Here is a 22,350-nt window from a genome sequence, read left to right as displayed (position 1 = left end):
AACAAGCATACTTCATATTCCTGATAGAAGAATGAATTAAAATAGTCTCTTTGGGAATTAAATAGAATTACAAAGGCATTTCTACTCCTATTTACCCTACAAAAGAACCTATCATATGTACAAAATGTGAGTTATGTCCCTAAGGTCCATGTGTTGGAAGCAAAGTGTCCAGAGTTAGCAGTACTGAGGTGGCAGAATTGTTAGAGGTGGCCCTCATGGACATCATTAGGTTTTGGTGATGGTACTAATATTTGAATTAATGCTGTATCCTTAGTGAGACTCGGGCCTGGATAGAAGGGACTTTTTCATAAGTAAGTTTATTTAAACAAATAAACAAACAAACAACAACCCCGGCTTCTCCTGTCCCCAACTCTTGTTTCTTGGGTCACCATGTCTTATTTCCTCCTCCTTTGTTTTAGCAACCAGCATTAAGCACTGACAATATCCACACATCTGCTTAGGTCTAAAATCTCCACAACTGGGAAGTGAGACTCTTTTTATAAAGTATGAGATTCTATGTTTTTACTACAGCAGAACAAAATGACATGTATAAGAATATTCAGCATAAAAATTTTCTGATGGAATATGCCATACAATATCTATGCACAGACTGCTAGAGTAACAGGATAATAAATATTAATATCATTTGGAGAGCCATCATTCAAGTGAGAGCTAATAGTAGGAAACACTGGCTTTCATTAGTAAAGCACTATCTATTTTTCAGAGCAGAACAGAGAAGGAGCCCAGAATCTATTAGAAAAGAATACCCCCTGTTTGAGAAGTGCTCTTCTTCCAATAAAATGCAACTGCAAAGGGCTGTAGCCATAGCTTAAGACAGAAAGAATGAAAAAAAATCTGCACTTCATTTTTAGTAGGGGGTATTTTAAAGTGGGGGATGTAAAAGGGAAAAAAGGGAATAAGAGGGAAGAGAAGACGTGGGAGGAGGGCAAAAGTGTCCATTACATTGGCGTAAGATATAAAGTAAGAGAAGTATACACTGAAAAAAGAAACAACATGGGATGGCTCCATTATGCATCACAGTGCTGTATGATGAGAGCCCAGTACACCATCAAGACATCATAACTTTTCACTTTGGAATCACAGTGTACCATTGTGTCATCAACATAATACTCCATTGTAATACCTCGATGTGGAATTCTGTCCTCACCATGTTGAATTGTGACACCACAGTGTTCAAATACACTATCATAGTGCTCACCCTTTCCATCTAAATGCTGTATTCTAACACCACAATTTGGAATTTTCATATCGTAATTCTCCATTGTTCCCTGACGATGCTGCATTATGACATCACAATACTGAATTTTGGCATTACTGTTTCATTTTTATCACAACGCTCCGTCATGCTGGCATAATTAATTTTGCATGGAGACATCTAAAACCCACATTGTAACATCACAACACTAAATTCGGACACCACAGCACTGAAGTTTTCCATCAAGATGTGCCTTTATGCCATTCCAATGCTGAACTATGTTTTCTTTTATAAATTGTTTTGGTCACAGAATCTCTTCACATCAATAGAAAAGTAACTAAGATAATTAGTTAAAATTATCGTTATAAATTTCATCTGATGCTTTGAAAATATATACAATGAGTGTATATGCTGTTAGGTGGACTATTCTTTAATGTTAATTAGTTTCTGATGATCTAAAATAATTATCAGTATTTGTATCTTTATTGATTTTCTGTCTTTGGCACAAATTATCAATAGAGGAAAACTAACATCAATGCATGTAATTGTGGATTTGTGCATTTCTCTTGACAATTCTACCAGATTTTTCCCCATGTGTTATGAAGCTTTAAGTAAATATATATTTAAGATCATATATTCTTTTAATAAAGTGGCCCTGAAATTCATTGATTTCTTACTCAATATTCTATATCCTATATTCTGCATTGCTCACAATTAGCATAGCTTCAGTTTTCCTTTTGATTAATTCTGGTTTGTTATTTCTTCTCCATTCTTAAGGTCATCCTATTTGGTTTTATTTAGAATGCTTACATTAGAAAGTACAGAGTTAGTCCTTAAAATCCTGTTTAACCATCACTATGTTTTAATTATTGTATTTGGTCTTTTGATCTCAAGGTCATATTTACACAAAATCATGCAATGAGTAACATTTTGTCAAAATAATTACATGACATAATATATCACTGTTTTTCCCCCATTGGAAGATGTGACAAATATACTGTCACTTTTTAAATGGGAGATTTGTACATTTATAGGCTTTTGTGTCTTCAGAAATTCTATAAACATGTCTTTGCATTCATTGAATGATATATATATATAATTAGTAATTATACATTGAAATTTTTAAGTATATTGTACATTTTGAAATTTAAGAAATTTAAAATAAAATACAGAGGAAAGACGGCAAGGCCAAGCAGCTTGTAGGCACTGCTTGATGAAGATCACAGTATTTGGACGACTCAAACTGACCCTTCACTGCCCTCACTGGAAGTTGCTACACAACTCTCGCTTTCGTCTTTGACATGTTCAGTGTTTGACCCTCTTGCAGTTAAGGGCCCCTCACTGAAGAGCAAAGCTGGGACAATGAGAAAATTCTTAGAAAAGCTGATGTTAAATAAGAAAAATTAACTATGCAAGAAATTGAGTATTCTATAAAAGAAATAATGTAGTAGATCAATAGAAGATCGTTATTATTCTACTTACCTACTATATCTGATCTTTCCACAGAAATCTAACTCCCTAGTCTCTTATTTAAGTTATTTCTTTTATATCTAACAAGAGACCCCCCCCATCCTTTCTCTTGCCTTCTAAAATACTGTTCTGATCTTTATTCCTCCTACAGTCAGAGAAGTCTTGATCTGACAAGTCTGCTCATGGAACCAGGCAGTTCACTGAGCCAAGATGTGGGTGTCCATGACAACGCTTCTAAAGAACTAGGATTGCACTAGCCCATGAGCAAGGGTCTGATTAAGCAGAAGGACAGGAGAAAAACTCCCCTTAACACAAGCAATCCATGTCTTTATATCCCAGTCACAATAAGTTGAACCTAATCAGCAACAAACTGCCAACATGGCCAGGAACCACAGAACCAGCTGTGGTAGACTGAAGAATCTGAAACTGTGATCCAAAATAAGTAATTCTTCATTTTGACATATTTTTCTCAGATATTTTGTTTCAGTGTTGATAAAACTAATGTAAATTTTTTTTTTGGTTTCTTGAGACAGTGTTTCTCTGTAGCTTTGGAGCGTGTCCTGGAACTAGCTCTTGTAGACCAAGCTGGCTTCAAACTCACAGAGATCCTCCTGCCTCTGACTCCCAAGTGCTAGGATTAAAGGTGTGCGACACCACCAACCGGCGCTAATGTAATTTCTTAAAGCTATCATATAAGTAAATCTTTCTTCATTTTCTTATCTCATATTTACCTTTTAAAATGTCTATACTGATCCAAGTCCAAGTAAATTCTATGGTACATCTAAATGGCATGCCTGACTTTCATCCATCAGTACCTCTTTCTGCGTGAGTCTAGTTCTGGATGAGGGCAGAGTCTCAAGATGGGTGGATGCAAGAGTGGTGATGGGAGAAATCAGACACAGCATTTTGTTTTAGGAGAGATGTCAGTAAGGAAGTGCATCTCAGTGTGGTTTTCCCTATTCTGACAATCTGTATCTCTCACAGGCTTTATTTATACAGAAAAATCCTTTCCTCATATACTTTAATTATTGATTACATCTTTTCATGATACATACTTTCTCTAAAATCTTCTGTGATTACTTAAGCATATCAAAGTAAAAGAAAAAAGGAGCAAACAGCAAATTTCAAAAGAACTAAAATCTATCAAATTACATGAGAACTAAAGTCTAACATTATGATAAAATCAATTCTTTTTAACGCAATATCTTCTTCCTTAAAAACTGGTGTTGCTAAACCCTGCGGTTACATGAAACTAGACAGAATAACTCTATTAAGTTTGACTAATATATCAACAGTTATTTCTTACTTTGGCTGAGTTTTGATGATTCTCTCCTTGTATCTCAATCCAATCAAGTTGAAAATTAGTATTAACTACCTCAGAAGTGGAAACAAAATAAGAAGGACACTAAAACAATAGACCCTCTAGGAATTAAAAATGCCCCCACCTCCCAGCCCCATCTTTGGAAAGATAATAAACCAAGGAACTGATGTCAAAGTAGGACCTTTCATCCCAGGAAAAGTGCCCAGGGTTCTCACAGGAGATCTCCAACTGTGTCTTCGCTGCCCACAGTTGCCAGCTTTCTTTCTATCTCTTCTACAAACCTGTTACACTGCTACATCAAAGTACAGAAAATCTAAAATCTGTTCTTTCTCCCATCTAACCAAACTGTAGATAAATCAAATCAAAAGTGTCAATTTACTCTTCCTATCACCATTTGAAATATACAGGAATTGAGATGGAGAGCTCACGGAGCTGAGTATCTGGTAGCAGTTTGGCCTAGACAACCCATAAGAAAATACGTGGTCAACTGTGCCTTTTCCCCTGGCTCCTTGACTCCTGGGCATCTGTTGGTGGTAAATGTAAACTGATAAAACAATAAAAGAAATGTTTTATTGTTTGGGGGAAGCTTGGTCTTATTCATGAAGAATATCTAATTATCTAGTTTCGTGAGGTCAAATAATGTTGGCAAACTCTCTCAGTCCAGATCTTAGCTTGCTTTGTTTTGCATTTGTGATGCAAGTTTCTTCTGGAAAAAAAAAGAGGTACTTTGAAGTGACTGTCATTTTGAAGGCTCTACTGAACCATTTGCTGAATGACTATAGAGTTATTTGGCAGGAAAATTAAGATTTTATTTGACAGAACATTTTCATCTTATTTGCACTTCTGTAAAGCCTGATATACCATTATGTGTTTGAGTTTTGGTTTAAATTTTTTCTCCATGTTTCAATTGTGACATTCATTTAGGCTCATCCTGGTTAACTTCACACTAGCATATATCATGACACCAGTTATTTCTACTGTCTGAGGCTTCCACACTGTTAGAACACTACTGTTTTGAAATAACAATACAGAGGGCTCTAATTCTTAGGACATGTGTCTGCTTGTAAGACAAAAATGTGTGGCTAAGAACCTGATAATCTGGGTTTTTCAGCCATCCCCTTGAAAAAAAGTTTTCTGCCCAATCCCAGTAGGACAACACTTAGAACCCCCTATGACTAATTTATGTTTTGATGGACACAAACCTTAGACTACTTTTAGACGAAATCTAAGTAAAAGTCAATTTATCAACTTAGGTCTGCCAAGGTCAAGACATACATGCTCTTAGAATTATGGAAGGTACAGATTACACAGGTACAGATCATTCAATTACATAGTGGATGGGGGAAAGAGTGGCTACAGAGAAAAAGAGACCGAGAAAGCTCAGAGTTCCCAGGAAAGCATCTCCAATCTTTGGCCAGTATTCAGAAGAAAGAAGTAGAAAGGAAAGAGAAAATAGAAATTGTGCTTTTCTGCTACTTAGAAACAATGAGCAGAGCATAGCTCTCTATAATAGAAGCCCTGCACACAACTGTCTGGGAGGAGTTTCCAGAAGAACCACACTGAGGGGGTAATTATTTCTCCCATCTCCTTAGCAAGACTTCCAAGTGAACCAACCTATAGTGAAAGTAGGTGATTGATAGGCCCAGTCGGATTACTCTTAAAAAAAGAAGACAGCAGAATATAATATTTTACATATCTTATAATGTTAGGTCTTTGGGGCTAGAGAGATGGCTTAGCACTTAAGATCATGGGTAATCTTCCTTAGACCTGGGTTCAAGTCCTAGCACTCACTTGTGTCTCACAATCATCTCCAATTACCAGGGATCTGACACCGTCTTTGTCCCTCACAGGCACAAGGCATACATGTTCTATCCATATATATACGCAGAAAAAAATCTAACCCACAAAATAAAATTTAAAGAATAAAAAAGAATGTTAGGTCTCTATCTAAGGCCAGACGTTGAATTTAGATTGTATCATTTGACTAGGAGAAGGTATATTTGTCTTAATGAACCTCAAAAAAAACCCGCATATCTTCAGCTTTTCATTGAAGAAATGTAACTCAAAACCACAATATACTCTTGCATCTCTACAGTTTTAACTGCTATGATAAAAAAACAAAAGGTAAGAAGTACTAGCAAAAATATAACAAAAGGGAACTCTTGCACAGCATTGGTGGGAGTTGGCATAGCAACAGCATGGAGGCTGGTCCAAAGAAGAGAATTAGAATTTGTATACAATATACAAAAATTATATCCAATGTAAAATATATCAAACTAATAGTTGGTTTTTAAAAGTAGATCCAGTAATCTATCTTTTTATCTTTCCATATCTATATCCTCCCTTTTTTTCAAAAGAAGAACTCTGAATGTAATCTCCTTTGTTCAACTTTCCTCCTGACCGTAACCAGTAATAACTTGTAACCAACCTCTCTAAACAATGACAACTATCCACAATCCATTGAATGACCAAAACCCACCCACCCCAACTCTTGGGAATATGGGTTTCATATCCTTAAATTTATTTCCTGCTGTCTGGGGATGATGGCAACTTTAGGGAATCCTGAAAAGAAAAATTTGGGTTAATTGTCAAATTCTGGGAGAGGTACCTTTATCATTTGGCCAGGCTTGTCTCAAGCTATGACTAGAGCAGTCTGTTAGGATGGATCACCTCAGCTGGCCACCTTTGAAATTGATCTGAGAATTTTGTAGTCCAAAGCTGATCTTTAGGTTTAGGTGTTTTTTTGTTGTTTTTTTTTTTTTTTTGGTGGTGATGGTGGTGTGTTTTTTTTTTTCATAGTGGCATTATCATAGTCCTGGTAGTCCTGGAGGAATTGCTGTTGTTGGGCTGCATCCTCATTTTGAAGACTGAAAAGGTCACCATTAGGCATGCTCATGATTTACTGAAGAAAACTGATAGAGACTTAAACCTGAAACCAGGTACAGGAAGGTAGATGAATCTTTTTTCTAGAATTAGAACTCTATATTACTCTACCATGACAAAAAGTTTAAAATATAAATATCCAAACAAGTGGCCACCAACGTGGTTGACTATAGCTTTAAAAGGAATTCTAGACACAAAAGAACAGAGTTAAGCTTTTTTTTATGGCAGCATTTTCTCATGTGGACTCTGTTTGCTAGAAGCAAGTAGAAGTGTGATTCCTTTAAAAGAAGGCTTCCTTACTCAACGAAAGCAACAAAAACTGTGCAACTGCACAGTTCTTTTAAGAAGGTTCATGCTACCAGCATGAACCGTGGCTCTTTCTGGATACTGAGCATTTAAATGGGATTTGTAAACAGCATGTTACAAACTGCTTAATGGCTTGACATAGACTGCTACATATGTGAAACTGTGATGGTGTGTGTAGCTTGCAACGGCAGTGAACATGCCTCCACCAAGTTCGACTGGGCAGAGACAAAAGACAAAACAGCTTTAGTCCCAGTCATACCACCATGAAGCTTTTCAAGAAGTATTTAGCATTTTAAGAAGTGCTCCTGGAAAGAAGAGGATTACAGATACATAACAGGACAGATTCAGACATAAAAGACCTCTAAATGAGAAACTGTGTTTAAAGAATATATGTAGGCATGGAAGAAAGAAGAAAAAGAGTATAGAGAGTTATAAAAAGAAGTAAATCATTTTTTTAAAAAATAAGTCTATAAAGAAACAGAGTATAGACAGTCATAAATTAAAAGAAGTAAAAAAAACATATGTCACATAAAGATGGAAAATATACAGAGTCTTGATTATGCATATTCTTGTGTTTTCTTTGAACATTTGTCTGCAAAGGAGCTAGGCACAGAGAGACATTTCATTGTGTGAATTGCTAAGCTAAACCAACATATATATTTAAAAGATATCTTGACTTCAAATTTGGATATAAGGATTTGTTGCTTGGAAAGAGGTTCTTCTTTTGTTTCCACAGAGGATGAGAATGTGTGGATTTCTTCCAGACTAATCTGATTTGATGGACTAGGAGTCCCCCAAAAAAGGTCACCATGAACAACCCCAAAATTACTTTGCCCAACAAAAATCAGAAAGCAGTTTGGAAAGACCTATGCCCAAATTCCCAAATATTGTTTATAAAGGTTTCTTTACATTTTTTAAAGGGGGGTATGATATACAGATCAATACTTTTCAGTGATATGGATCTTGGTTTATTGATACAAATTTAAGGTTGATTTTGTTATATATATTTCTGATCTTGATTAAGGTATTGTGTTTGTGCAACTTATTTAAAAACATAATGTATAATTAATAAATATAAGTTAATAGATAATCATCAATAATAGCCAAGCTTGAAGTTATATGAGTTAGGTTTTCTAGATATATAGAGATATATTTCAGATAGATATATAGATATATATTTCAGTTAAATAGGCATTATTCAAATCTTTCAGAGACCTTCAGTGTAGTAAGAGGTGTGAGCTCCTTATTCCATCCCGCCCGGCTAGTGTACACCTGAAATAACCACACAGAAACTATATTAATTAAATTACTGCCTGGCCATTAGCTCTAGCCTTTTATTGGCTAACTCTCACATCTTGATTAACCCATTTCCATTAATGTGTATTGCCACTTGACTGTGGCTTACCCGCATGAGTCTAACCAGGGTCCGTTTCAGGCAGGAGAATTATAGTATCTGCCTGTCTGTTTTTCTTCCCAGCATCCAGTTCTTTCTACTCTGTCCACCTAAGTCTGTCCTATCAAAAGGCCAAGGCAATCTCTTGATTCAACAAATGAAAGCAACATATAAACAGAAGAACCTCCTACACCACTTCAGAATATGACATTTAAAATGTTTTAATAACTTAGGACTTTCTATGACAATGAGACACATATGCTACTGTCAGCACCAATTATTTCAAGAGAAAAATGGGCATCAAAGAGGCTCCTCATGGAATTTTCTAACCATTTGGGAAAGAAACTGCTCTTGCCTGGACTGTTTGATGTTAAGCTGGACATGCAGGACCCACAAAAATGATTGCTGAACTAAAGGTAAGGTGGTTCTTCTTGTGTAAAGGTGAGATGGTTCTTTGGGGTTCCTGCTTCATGAGTCTGCCAGACATTCTGCAGGACACAAAAGAAGGCAACTGATAGACTTTTCCATTAAAAGACAGAAGAAATCTTTGGATTTCCTGCTTCGTGGAAAAGTCTGATCGATATTATGGACCTGTAGTCTGAAGATGGATGCTCCAATGATAACAACAACAACAACAACAAAAACAAACAAAAAAACCCACTTTGGGTCTTTGGGTGACCACCCAGGCAGTGAGATGTCTCTGTCAATTCTAGAGTTTTGGAAGTTGCTAACAATGCACTGCCTGTTAACTTAGGTAATATATCCTTCTGAAGTCTTTGATCGAGTTGAAGAATAAATATAGTTTTTCTTAGTTATGATAAAAGATAAAGTAGATTTAAATATTATAACTTTAATTTTTCTTGATACCTGTTTTGTTATATGTAATTTTGCTATGTTAAAGTTAAAAATTTCCTTTTCATTTAGACATAAAAGGAGAAATGGTGTGGGAAGTCCTGTTTATGTGTTGCTTTTATTGGTTAATGAATAAAGAAGCTGCTTTGGCATGTGATAGGGCAGAATAGAGCTAGGTGGAGAAAAGTAAACTGAATTCTGGGAGAAAGAACGCAGAGTCAGGAGAAACCATTTAGCTTCTGCAAGTGATAAATGCACTGGAAAAATGCCAGTAAGTCACAGTCAAGTGAAAATATACAGATTAATAGAAATGGGTTAATTTAGAATATGAGTAAACCAGAAATATGTATAAGCTATTGGTCAAACAGTATTACAAATAATATAGTTTTCTGAGTGATTATTTCAAGTCTGGGTGTCTGGGAACAAGCTAGACGTCTCTGTCAATAACTATCAATCTTATACATTTTGAGATAATATTTATATCTTAAGAAAAGTTGTTAAAGAGTCAATATAAAACCAAAAATTTATAATATTAGTAAAAATAAAATAGCACTTAAGTATTTATTTTTCTTCTGTCCCATATCAGGTAACTCTTCTGACATGAGACAGAGATTTTGGATTTCACTTTAATATGCATGCTTGAGTTTAGAGAAGGAGAGAACCACACCCCAACTCCAAAGACAATTTTAATCTTTAACTGAACTGGGACTACAAAAAGATCATTTGCATTGTATGTCTATAAAGAATAACAGAAACAAATATTTGGGAAGATTTATAAAATTTTATCCTGTTGGAAATGTGATATACCAATAGACCAATTTACTACTTTTTAGGACATTTGTTCTGAATGATTTTCTTTTTTTCTTCATATGTCTCATTTGTCCAGTGGTCTTCAAATTCCTTAGCTGGATGTCATTTTTATCCTGAAAGGCAAAAGCAAAACCTTTTCCCAACCCTAATTTTAGGAGGTTGTTTTTTGGAAAATTATTTCTGATAAAATGAAATGCATTTGTTAGTTTTATAGGTTAGTTTAGATTAAATGGCCATGGTATTTAATGAACTATCATTTTTTCTAATTAAGAGGTGTCTCTTGTTCATGTCCAATCTTTATCAATTTTGATAGTATCCAGAAATTTCTTCTCCTGTAGAAGCAAAATCAAAACCCTTCCCCAATGTAACATGTGTCCTGGATTCCATTAATTTCATGCTTTTTTTTTTTTTACTATTCAATGTCTTTGCAGCTATTGTTCCTTTCTCATTAGCGTTTAATAAATTAAAAGTTAATAAAACACTGTGCATTCTATTTCTGGGAGTCTTTATCATCCCTTTCTTTTTATTTAACATATGCTTTAGAGTTCATTTGATCTTTCTATAACTGCCTGCCTTGAAGGATTCTGCATTCTACATATACCTGTAATATGTTTTATATTAAACCAAACAAAAAATTGTTTCATTTTCTTAGAGGCATATGTTGGAACATTGTAAGTCTTTATTTATATTGGTATACCCATGAAGGCCAAAAGTTCTAGCAAATATGTGATTACCTAATTAGCCTTTTAGCAGTTGCCCATTGAAAACTTAAATAGTTATTAATGATGTGGTGTACATATTTTAGTTTTCCAAATTCTACAAAATGGAACAAATTCATATGCCAGATTTCATTCCTTTGAGTACCCTTTGGGTTACTTCCAGCAAGTAGTGGTGTTTGGTTGTAAAAAGGAACAAGTAGAACATTTCCTTATAATTTCCTTGGCTTGCTGCACATGATGGAAAAGTCTTTTTAAAAAATCTTTGTAACACAACGGCCGGCTTGTTGGGGTTTCTGTCCCACCTGGTACCCCAACAAGCCAGCAAGCCCCAAGGAAAATCAATCACATAGAGAATTCTATAAGTTATAAAGCTGATTGGCCCATTAGGTCAGGCTACTTACTAGTTTTTATAACTTATGTTATCCCATTATCCTTAGCTATGTTAGCACATGGCTCAGTACCTTTTTTAGAGGGGCAGCTTACATCTTTCCTCTCCGGTGGTCTGGGCAGAACTGTGGAGGGAGCTTCCTGGTTCCCAGAATGCTCCCAGTCTCTTTGCTCCACCTCTACTTCCTGTCTGGCTTTCCCGCCTATCCTGCCTGCCTGGCCAATCAGCATTTTATTAAAATATGATTGACAGAATACAGACAATTCTCCCACACCATTTTCCTCTTTTTTTTTTTAACAAAGGAAAATACCCATAGTCCATTTGTTGGGAATGTGGGCATAGTATTTCAGGTTACTTCCTGCTGGTTGGGGGCGCTGATGATCTTATGGGGACCTAAAGAAAATTTAGAGTTATAATCAGTGAAGAAAAATCTTTTAAATCATTAAGAGGGCATTCTTAAGCAACAGAGAAGGCAAAGGAATGTCAGACTGTAGAGAGTCCACTGACTGAATCACCTTATTAATAGCTCTTAGATCTGTTACCATTCTCCATTTTCCAGACAACAAATGGAACAAATGTTCCTGTAACAACAAATACAGGAGAATTCCAAGGGCTGGTTGATTCTTCAGTATGCTGGGCATTTAGTTGCTCCTGTACCAGCTGTTCTGAAGCCAGCAGTTTCTCTGTTGCTAAAGGCCATTGCATACCCCACACAGGTTTGTCTGTCAATAGTTTTACAGGAGGGCTGTTGGTGCCTTTGGAAGATCAGCAGTTGTTGTGCCTCTTCTTGTACAACCTGAATGGTCGGTGACTGTTCTTTATAGTACTTCCTAATATTTTCCCCAAGAACATATATTAATTTATAGTTTGTTTCTGATTTTGAGACAATGTCAATCTGAGTATCTATTGCTGTAACAAATCACATCCCCACAAATTCAATGCTATATTAGCCATATGTGGCTTTAATTGTTCTCTCCGTACTTCCATCCTCATACATTTAACCTATCTCATGCTTTGTTTTACCTGAGATAAAGTTCCAATCCCTAAAAGCTGAATATTTACCTCTTATAGAGGACAGTTTGAATGCCAAGAATCTGGTAAAACTGTTATTATTATTTTTTTTGAGACAAGACTTCTCTGTAGCTTTTAGTGCCTGTCCTGGAACCAGGCTGGCCTCAAACTCACAGAGATCTGTTTGCCTCTGCCTCCTGAGTGCTGGGATTAAAGGCATGCACCACCACCGCCTGGCAGAAACTATTATTACATCTCTACCTGTATCCACCAGACTGTCAATGGTAACATTTATTCATATTTTTAATTTGGTTTTTGTTCATTTATAGAAGTTTGCCAAAGTATTTGCTTTACGGTTTCTCCTGAATTTTTTGTTATCTCTTCTATAGTTGTTCTGTTATCCAGAGCACTAGGGTTTCTTACAATAGGCATCAGGTTCTTTAATTGCTCTGGGAAGGAGTTTCCTCTAAGATGGCAGGAAATGGCTCAACTGGATTTAGCATAGGGGCCTGTGAGAGGTTCCTCAAAGAGCTTCCTGATGACAAAGGATTACCTTGACTATTCCTCCTTGATCTACATTCATTAGTCCAGTGCCTGCCTTTGCCACACCTTCTGTATATTCTAGAAGAGAAGAACTTCTGTCTGGATTATGCTTAGAAAAAAAACATAGTTTCTAGGAATGCCCTGTTTACAATCCCTTTCAAGATGTCCTTGTTTGCCACAATTATAACACTTAACATTTCAATTTTCCCTCAAACCTCTGGAAATCACCTCTCCTATCCAAGCATCATCATGATCATGAGATTCAATATTGATCTCATGTATGTCAGATCCATTCTGCTACGTGTGCTAACCTTACCTTTAAAGGCCTAATTACCCTTTTGCATTGAGAACTGGCACTTTCAAAAGCCAGAGATTCAAGTATTATTTGTCTAGCTTCTGAATTTGGCATCATTTTATTTACTACTAAAATCAATCTTTGTAAAAAATTATGAAGGCTTCCTATGGTTCCTGTATAACTTTAGTAAGTAACTCATTTTTTCTTTCCTATTTATCCAATTCTGTCCCAAGCATATAAAGCTTCTGTGCAGCATGAAGTTAGGGCATGGTCATCATATAAAGATTGCCTTTCTACAGTAGCATAATCTCCTCCAAGTTGATCTTGGGATATTTTCATACCTCTGGCTTTACTCTGTTGTTCAATAATTTTAGCCTCTTCTCTGAACCAGGTTCTCCATTGTAATTGTGGACCAGGCTCTAAAACAGCTGTCACCAATTCTATACAATCTTTATGGATAAGTCTAATAAAACTGACCACAAGTTTAATGTTTGCTTCACAAAAGATAAATGCATGCTATATGAGACTACTGCTTCCTTGAATCTCCTTAAATCTAACAATGGCACAAGAGTCCAATTAGTTCTTACAGATCCTTTATCATTTGACAGTTCCTGTAAGGTTACTGGATATATTAAGGCTGGTTGTTTAAAATCTTAGGCTGTTCCTCTGTAACCTATAATGCAATATTGAAATTGGTTCTCCATTAAATTCTTTGTCTGGATCTGAATATTTCTATGATCTATTTTATTAAGTTTTTCGAAGGCCTGTATCTTGACAGTCAAACCAAACAACTTTTTAAGTGATAAGCCAAGAATTATCAAAACAACAACAACAAGGTTTATCAAAATGATAATTAGCAGTATGTAAACCCTGGTTTAGTTGATTATACCTTCATGTAATTGTTCCATTTTTAAATCATGCATTATCTAATAATACAGATACCCAACTTTCTCTATCATAATTACATCTTCCATTTTTTAACATAGGACAAAAATCTCTCCCTTTTAACTAATTCCTCCCTTAAGAATTCTTAATTTTCTCACCAAATCTGCCACCAATGATGATGAAGATGTGACAATTATTGCTAGTAGAACAGTAAAAGCCTGACTAGATTTCTAGGCAGCTACCGAATTTGGAAGATGCCTATGAAAGGGGCATAGTGGTTCATGGAAAGCCCATCAGGAGATAAGAAAGGAAAACCTATTCTGTAGGGATGTGACTCCGGCTGCATGTAGCTCTGACCTATGCCATTAGCTAAAGCCACAGCTAAACGGCATTTTTATGAATTCATATCCAAAAAGTTGGGTTCCAGCTGTAGCATGAATAACAAAAACCCAGAGACAGATACTGGAGTTCAAACTGAAAATCAGATAGAAGGCAAAACAACCAAATCACTGGAGAACTCTTACCTCTATGAAATCTTCAGACTGAAAAGAGAACAAATTCTTGTCTCATTCCACCTTATATTCCTTCTAGTGCTAGTATTAAAGACATGCACCACCACCACCTGGCATCTATGGCTAGCTAATGTGCCTGCTGGGATTAAAGGTGTGTGCCACCACTGCCCAGCCTGGCTGACTAGTGTGATTAGCTTTGCACTCTGGTCATCAGACAAGCTTTATTTGTTAGATTAATAAAGAAAATATCACTCTGTATGCAATTGAACAGCAAACCCTTTGATCTATTATGGTGTCCTGCCTGTAATATATGCTCAGACAATGGTAGCACAAGGCTTGTGGGAGTAACCAACCAATATCTGATTTGACTTAAGGCCTACTCCATTAGAGGAACCAATACCCAGACTAGGTGACCAAGAACATGAGATAGCCAGGGACCTAGAGTGAAACCACATACTACTGTTCCAAAAAGAAAAATAAACATAGCAATAAAATGACTCCTATTGACATTCTACTATACTCATAGACTAGTGCCTTATTCAGCTGTCACCTAAGAAGCTTCCTCCTCAGCAGACGGAGACAAACACAGAGACCCACAGTCAGACATGCAAAGAATGGGGACCTTGAAACACTCAGCCATAAGAGGGATGTCTCAAATTCTTCCCCTCAGGAATCCAGTGTAAGTTGAAGAGACAGAGCTAGCAGGGAAGGAGAACACCAAGAAAACAAGGCCCTCTAAATGATGAGGATCAATACACATGTGAGCTCAGAGAGTGGGCAGCAAGCACAGGGCCGACAACAGCCTGTATCATATCTTTTTGCAAATATATTATGGCTCTCAGAGTGGTATTTTTGTGGGATTCCTGAGTGTTCAAATAAGTGGTTGGGCTTCTCTTTAGATTGTTTTCTATTGTTCGTTCGTTTGTTTTATCCAATTCTGATATTAGTTTCTGTTTCGTTTTGTTTTATTTTATTTATTTTTTTATTATTCTCCCTTAAGAAACAAAAGTTTAGGGCTGGCCAGATGGCTCAGTCAGTGAAGTGTTTTCTGTGCAATCATGAGGACCTAAGTGTGAATCTCTAACATCCATGTAAAATTCAGGTACAATGGCAAATATCTGTAATTCCAACACTGGGAAGGGAGAGACAAGCAGGTCCCTGGAGCTCATTATCCAGACAGCCTAGATGAATCATTGACCTCCAGGTTCAGGGAAAGAAACTGCTGGAAGAATAAAGTGAAGCACACCCAAGAAAGACACCCGACATCTACCTCTGGCCTCCACATGCTTGTACATACATGTGCATACTCACCCTTCATATACACATGCACTTACCTATGCAATCGCCTATGTTACACACACAAACACACACACACACACACACACACACACACACACACACACACACCATAGCCAAGCAGCTGGTGAAGTAATTCACCTGCAATCCTACCACACCAGAGGTAGAAGCAAGTTTCTCATGAGTTAAAGCCCTTTACATAGAAAGACCCTTTCTCAAAACACCATAGTATGAACTATATAACTAAGGGATGGATCCCTGGGCTTCATCTCCAGCATTGTAAAAAATAGACTTTTTATAATAAGATACACACATATATAATTTTCCTTAAAAATTGATATACATATATATTATACTTAATATTGAAAGATTGAATTTGTGCCTCTTAGAGCAGAGATGAGGCTAGGATAGTGTTGCTCACAGTTTCTAGGCAGTGCCACAATGGAGATTGAAGGAGGTTCAATAAAGCCAAGTGGTACATGCAAGAACATGGTTGAGGTGCAGAAACATTACGCTAAGCCAGAGAAGCCCAGCAGGAAGAAAACATATCATAATGCTGCATCTGTATGAACTTCTAAAGCCAAGTCTACAGTGCGAGAATACAGGCCAGTGTCCCTCAGGTCTGGGACTATGATAATGTGAAGGACTGAAGTGCATCTGTCTTGATTATAGTGATGGTTCTAGGATAGCAGACATTTATCAAAAATCCTAAGACACTAGGAATAAATTACGGTCTATTGCTTGTAAATTGAAGCCAATAAAATGATTAACATTTGGGAGAATAAGACGTAAAGTTAGTCGGGCATGGTGGCACATGCCTTTAATCCCAGCACTCGGAAGGCAGAGGCAGGTGAGTTCTAACCCAGCCTGGTCTACACAGTGAGTTCCAGGAGCCAGAGCTGCGTAATAGAGACCTTGCCCCCCACACACAACAAAAAAGAAAAGGGAAGAGGAAGAAGAAAACAGAGCAAAAAAATATATTCTGATATTTGATTACCTCCATATTTTATGCCCAAATGTATCTAAAGCTTCCTTTCTCTGGACTCAGAATTCTTACTTTCTTGGGAATGTTCGTTTTTCTTTATTTATCCCTAACATCATATGCAGCTTGATTTCTGGAGCCAGAATATCAAAAGCGCTCATTTAAAAGCAGGAAGCAAAATTATAAGGTGGATTTGGAGACAGAATCCACAATACCAAACTGGAAAAGTACATAAGAATAAGATAAGATTCCTGTATCAGGAACGAATTTGCTCAGCTGAGGTTACCCAGGCATTAGAAAAATCTGGCAAGAGTTTTGACATAAATGTAATCATCAAAACGACCACAAACTCTGGAATAAGAATTTGATAAAGGCTCTTCGTCCTTGTATTAAATTTGTGGATATGTATTTACGATTTATAATTTGGATATCAATATTCAATTATATTTATCAAAAATGCATCAATTAACATCAGCATTAAAAGTGACAATTTCAACCTCAACTGGTAACACTTTGTTTCTAAGATTTAGGGGTGTTTCCATCATTCTTGTCCTTTGCTCCTTTGTTCTGAGAAGGTGTATACCACATGTTTCTAGTTCATTAGGAAGAATATCTCTCCTTCTGCTAACATAATCTTGAAAACTTATTAGAAGGCTAGGTATTTTTGTTGACTATCTCCAGCACTCTTTGGGGGAGAATCAATGGTTAGGATTTCAGGTCTTGCTGTGACTATCTTTCTTAAATTCCTATTTTCTCTTGGGTTGTCAAGAAACATGCAGGAAACTATGTTCTCCTCCCTTTGCCAAAAACTTCCTGTTTGAGAAAACACTAAGAATTGCCTTGGTAGAAATTCACATCCTGTCCCATACTGGAGAAAACCATCAAAAACCTCTGAAGGTTTCTATTGATCAACCATCAACTTTTTGCTTATTTTAACCCTAGAATTGAAGCTATGCTGAAGATTACTCACTAAGAAAAAGATCTACTAGTGAGAGAGAAGATAGTGGGTGTGGTAAGAGTTGAGGAAGTGAACATTCCCTGGTCCATTTGTTTCTTCATGCTTCTTTTATTTAATTCCCAATGAAAACTTGGGGATTTAATCTGTATGGATCTGGTAAAATCAATTATTGATGGAGTGCAAATGAGGACTACTCTTTCCAGAAGTGTATGTTCTATAAAGTAGAGACTTAAACCCAAATGTATTAGTCCTTAGAGGAGTAAGGAACCATAAAATTCAGAAATGGAAATTGTTAGAGGAAGGCAACTTCTACTTTTCAATATCCAGAGTCATGATTGGTTATAAATTGACACCTATTATTAGTCATTACCAATCTTTGCAAGTAACTTTGCTTACAGCTGAGATAATATCATCTTTTAGGAAGAATTTAACTTAAAAGACAAGACCAAAAAGTACCCAAACTGAACTTTTACATAGGTCAGTACAAGATCTTATCTTATGATAAACTCCTTTGTAGTTGTCGAGAAGGTTGGCAGGGTCAGTAAAAATGGTAGGTGGACACAACTGTCAAAAGTGTCCAGCTATCACCAGTTCTTAGCTGAGTGGACCTACTCAAGATGTTTTCTTTACTTGTAAACTAGAGGTTTTTCAAGTATTCTACTTGCTACTTTGTGTTTGATGCTAAACTTTACAGATAACACATAATAAGGTAGACAAAATTCCATATAATACACAAAGTGCTATCTTTATTTAATTTAATAGACAATTAATAACTTCACAGCTGTGTGACCTGTTCTGGCCATTATGTCTCACAAAGGCAATTTTATTCTTGTGCTTCTGCCATATACTTGAATACTGAGTGAGACAGCAAAATTGACTAGAAAGTTTGAGTCAAGACATCTTAGACTTTTTTTTTCTACCAACCATCTTTTCATAGTTTTATATCCGTGTACTTCTGAGACTTTAGATGAAACCTTTTCAATGCTTTTCTTACCCTATGATTGCCTTCACTGTGTCAGAGTTCTTCAAAATCTTTCTTACCCATCTAGCAGCTGAGCCTCGGATAGGAGGCAAGCCTCAGCAAGACTAAAGCTAGAATCTGCTGATACTCGGAGTGAGATCAGCATCCTTATCCCTACACTTAAGGTACTAACTCAAGACTAAGTAGCCAAGTAGTAGCATAGTCAACTTTGTAAGATTAGTCGTCTAAAAACTAAATATGCCTATCTTACTCTCTTCAAAGAAGTCAATAAAACAGACCCGGCTTGATTTTCAATAATCTATTCTACTGTTGTCTTAAAGGATTAGGGATAAAAACAAATTTCCCGCCCTATCTCATCTAGTATAGAAAGGCATTGTTACTCACGTTTCTATCTCTGACAAACACCTGAGAAAACCAACCAAAGGAGGGAAAGATTTCATTTCTCTCCTGGTTTTAGAGGTCACTTGGCTCCACTGCTTTTTGTCCTGTGTGTGGTGAGGTAGAATATTACAGAGAGAGGATGTGGACAGCAATGTCTAATGATGGACAGAATACAGGGAGATGGAAACAGCTCAAAGACCCTTTAGTAGCATGCTTGTTATCTGTTTCCTCCCAGTAAATCCTACTACCAAATAGTCTGTTCAGCTGAAAATTTGTCAATGAAAAGAAAGGAGGGGTTTGGAGCAAATTTCCTTCTCACCTTTATAGGTCACCATAATATGGTGGTTCTTCTATGTCTAGACCTTAAAACTCTTGAAATTATGAAGGAATCATGATCCATAGACTCCCTCACCTCTCCTACTTTGTCGGAGTAATACTAGCCTGAAAACCCTCTGTATGAATGAGATTCAGCCATGTATATCTAAATTTTTGCCCGAAGATCTTAATACAAAACCAAAATTGAGTCGCTTTCCCTTGATGACTTCATCCAATCCCACAGTTAGCTACCTTATGTATATCTATCACACACACATTTTCCTCTGTGTGTGTGTGTGTGTGTGTGTGTGTGCATGAGCGCGTGTGTATGTGGTTTCTACGCTGGTATTTTTCTTGAACTCCAGAGTCCCATGAGCAACCACCTGCTTCATGCTCTTGTCCACATATCTCTTATGTAGGGAATGGATTCCTTGGGTTCCAAACATCCGTGGTGTTTGTTAATGCCTGTATCAAATGTCTTAGAATAAAGGACTTTTCCATGAAATACTTTGTACAAGTCTAAATGATGTCTTTTAAGTTTATAAATTGTTTTCTAATGCAAATTACATTTTCTCTCTTTCATATATGGATACTTTCTAAAAGTCAGTCAAAATTTATAATGGTAACTACTATAACCTGAGAAGGGGAGTAGCAAGCGGTAATAATGAGAGGTTAGACAACTGATAATCCAAACGCAAGCCTGTGAAAGTGGTGTTCCAATAAACTATGGAACTCTGGGAGGACTAACACTCATGATGAAATATTTCATATGTAATGAATAACTAGGAGAGAAAAACCTGAAGCACCACACACAAAATAATATAAAGAAGATAGAAGTTAATTGTTCAACTGTGTCAGCACATTTTGTATATACATTATGAAATACCATGAGCTGGGGTGGGCTGAGTGAATTAGCCCACTGATTACAAGTGGGGATGCTGATCATAAGAAGCTCTAAATTTGATCTCCACATTACAAGTGGGGATGTTGATTACAAGTGAGGATGCTGGTTACAAGTGGCGTTGGTGATTCATAAGAAGCTCTGAATTCGAACCCCACATTAACAATAAAAGTAGAGCCATAATTTAAGGGTGGATATGATTAAAGTACATCATGTGAATGTATGATTGAAAATTCATTTTCTTATATAATTAATATATCTAAATATGTGTCCTATATCTGAAAAGAATGTACAAGTATTATTTGTTAGTATTTTTAATATTTTAAGAAAATAGAAACATTAATTTCCTGAGTTTGATCATTACACATGATCTACAAGTACATATTATCAATTTGTTCCTTATGAAATTGCCATTCTATTTATCAGAATTTTATACAATTAAAATAAAATCTAAAAGACTAGTTTCTATTGTTGTCACCAAATTTTTTACTGTTGATAATAGCAATAAAATTAATTATATTCTATATAACTTTTCCTCATGTATACTTAGGCATATTTTTTGTATTATGCTTCTATAAAAACAATCATTTGAGTTTCCTTTAATTACAGAGTTGGTTAAAAAGTACATATTTAATATGTCAGTTATACATATGCACAAATGTCTGCAGATATATTTGAAAATATTTTCTGACTTTAAATATTTTCTAATTAATAATTATATACATATATATTGATCATGTACACATTTTGTTTCAGGCTAATTGTAGGCATTGAGAAATGAGAGCAAATGAATTAAATGCAGTTCTTGAACTTCAGAAATGTGTGTATGCATGTGCGTGTGCATGTGTGTGTCCTAGTGAATAGCTGTAATAACCTTTCAAATAGTCCTTAAATAGAGATAAGTACAGAGTCTTACAGGAATGTAGGAATCAATTCTTTAAACCAATATTTATGGATAAAGAACAATGGATGGATGGTCTTCCTGTAAAAATTGACGACAAAGCTGAAATCCAAGATGAAATCCGGGATAAAAGAAAGAGGAAAGAGGGTATGAGGATAGTGGGCTATGAAACAGCACGCTGCAAATCGGAAATTAAATTCCACTATAGTAGCTTATATGGCTGCACTAATTACCCCAAAGAATCAGATTATTGGGGAATGAAAGTGGGAATTTGTTTGCTGTAATCTTGTAAACTGTAATCTTGGCAAAGATTTTCAACAACTAGTATAATTTGTATTTTTGTCCATAGACTCTTAGACCAAATTTTCTTCAATTACAGCTCAGACCAAAAGAACACACTGTATGTTTCCCTGCTTTTATTTAAGTAAGTTGGTGAAGAAACATAAAATCTGCTATTTGCTAATGAACAGAATTGAAATCATCTTAGAACAGTAGAGCTTTCCTTTTCCACTTGTTCTCTATAATAAAGTATTGTCTTTGCCTTCACAAATTTAGTGGCTATCAGTGGCAATCAGGGCACAGTGGAAGTGGAAGCTTAGCATGAAGAAATAAATACTTCTACTATTTAATAATCCTCAATGTTTCTTTATGTATTCAAATATATTTCTAGTTACTTGTATTGTTGAGCTTGCTAAGTGTTAGATTATGGATTATCTTTGTCCAAACTCTCATCAGAAAATTTCATAAAGACTTTGTTCAAACTTTAAGCAGTAAATTTCATAAAGGCTACATGACACGACTCAAATGTTCTTAACAATAAGGAGCTGTATTTCTTATATTGGTTCCAGGGCAAGAAACAATGGCCAACAACCATTATAAAATCTTCAACTCTGTGGAGCAAGTTGGCTTATCTAACCATCCAGTCAGAATAGCTGGTACCCTATTTCACAAAGAGGCCAATCTTTTACCACCATAAGCCATTTAAACTAAGTCCAGTTGCAGAACCATTTGTGTTGTAAGGTAGGTTTGA

General features: G+C 36.1%; 1 long non-coding RNA gene across 1 annotated transcript in view; it reads right to left on the bottom strand.

Annotated features, from left to right (window-relative positions):
• Nucleotides 1-22,350, bottom strand: part of LOC125403483 (uncharacterized) — a 39,113-nt gene that overhangs the window by 14,871 nt on the left and 1,892 nt on the right. The window lies entirely within an intron of this gene.

This window comes from Myodes glareolus, chromosome 7, assembly GCF_982192425.1.
Source record: "Myodes glareolus chromosome 7, mMyoGla1.1, whole genome shotgun sequence".
Classification (NCBI taxonomy): Eukaryota; Metazoa; Chordata; class Mammalia; order Rodentia; family Cricetidae; genus Myodes; species Myodes glareolus.
This window is presented reverse-complemented; position numbering and strand designations above follow the sequence as displayed.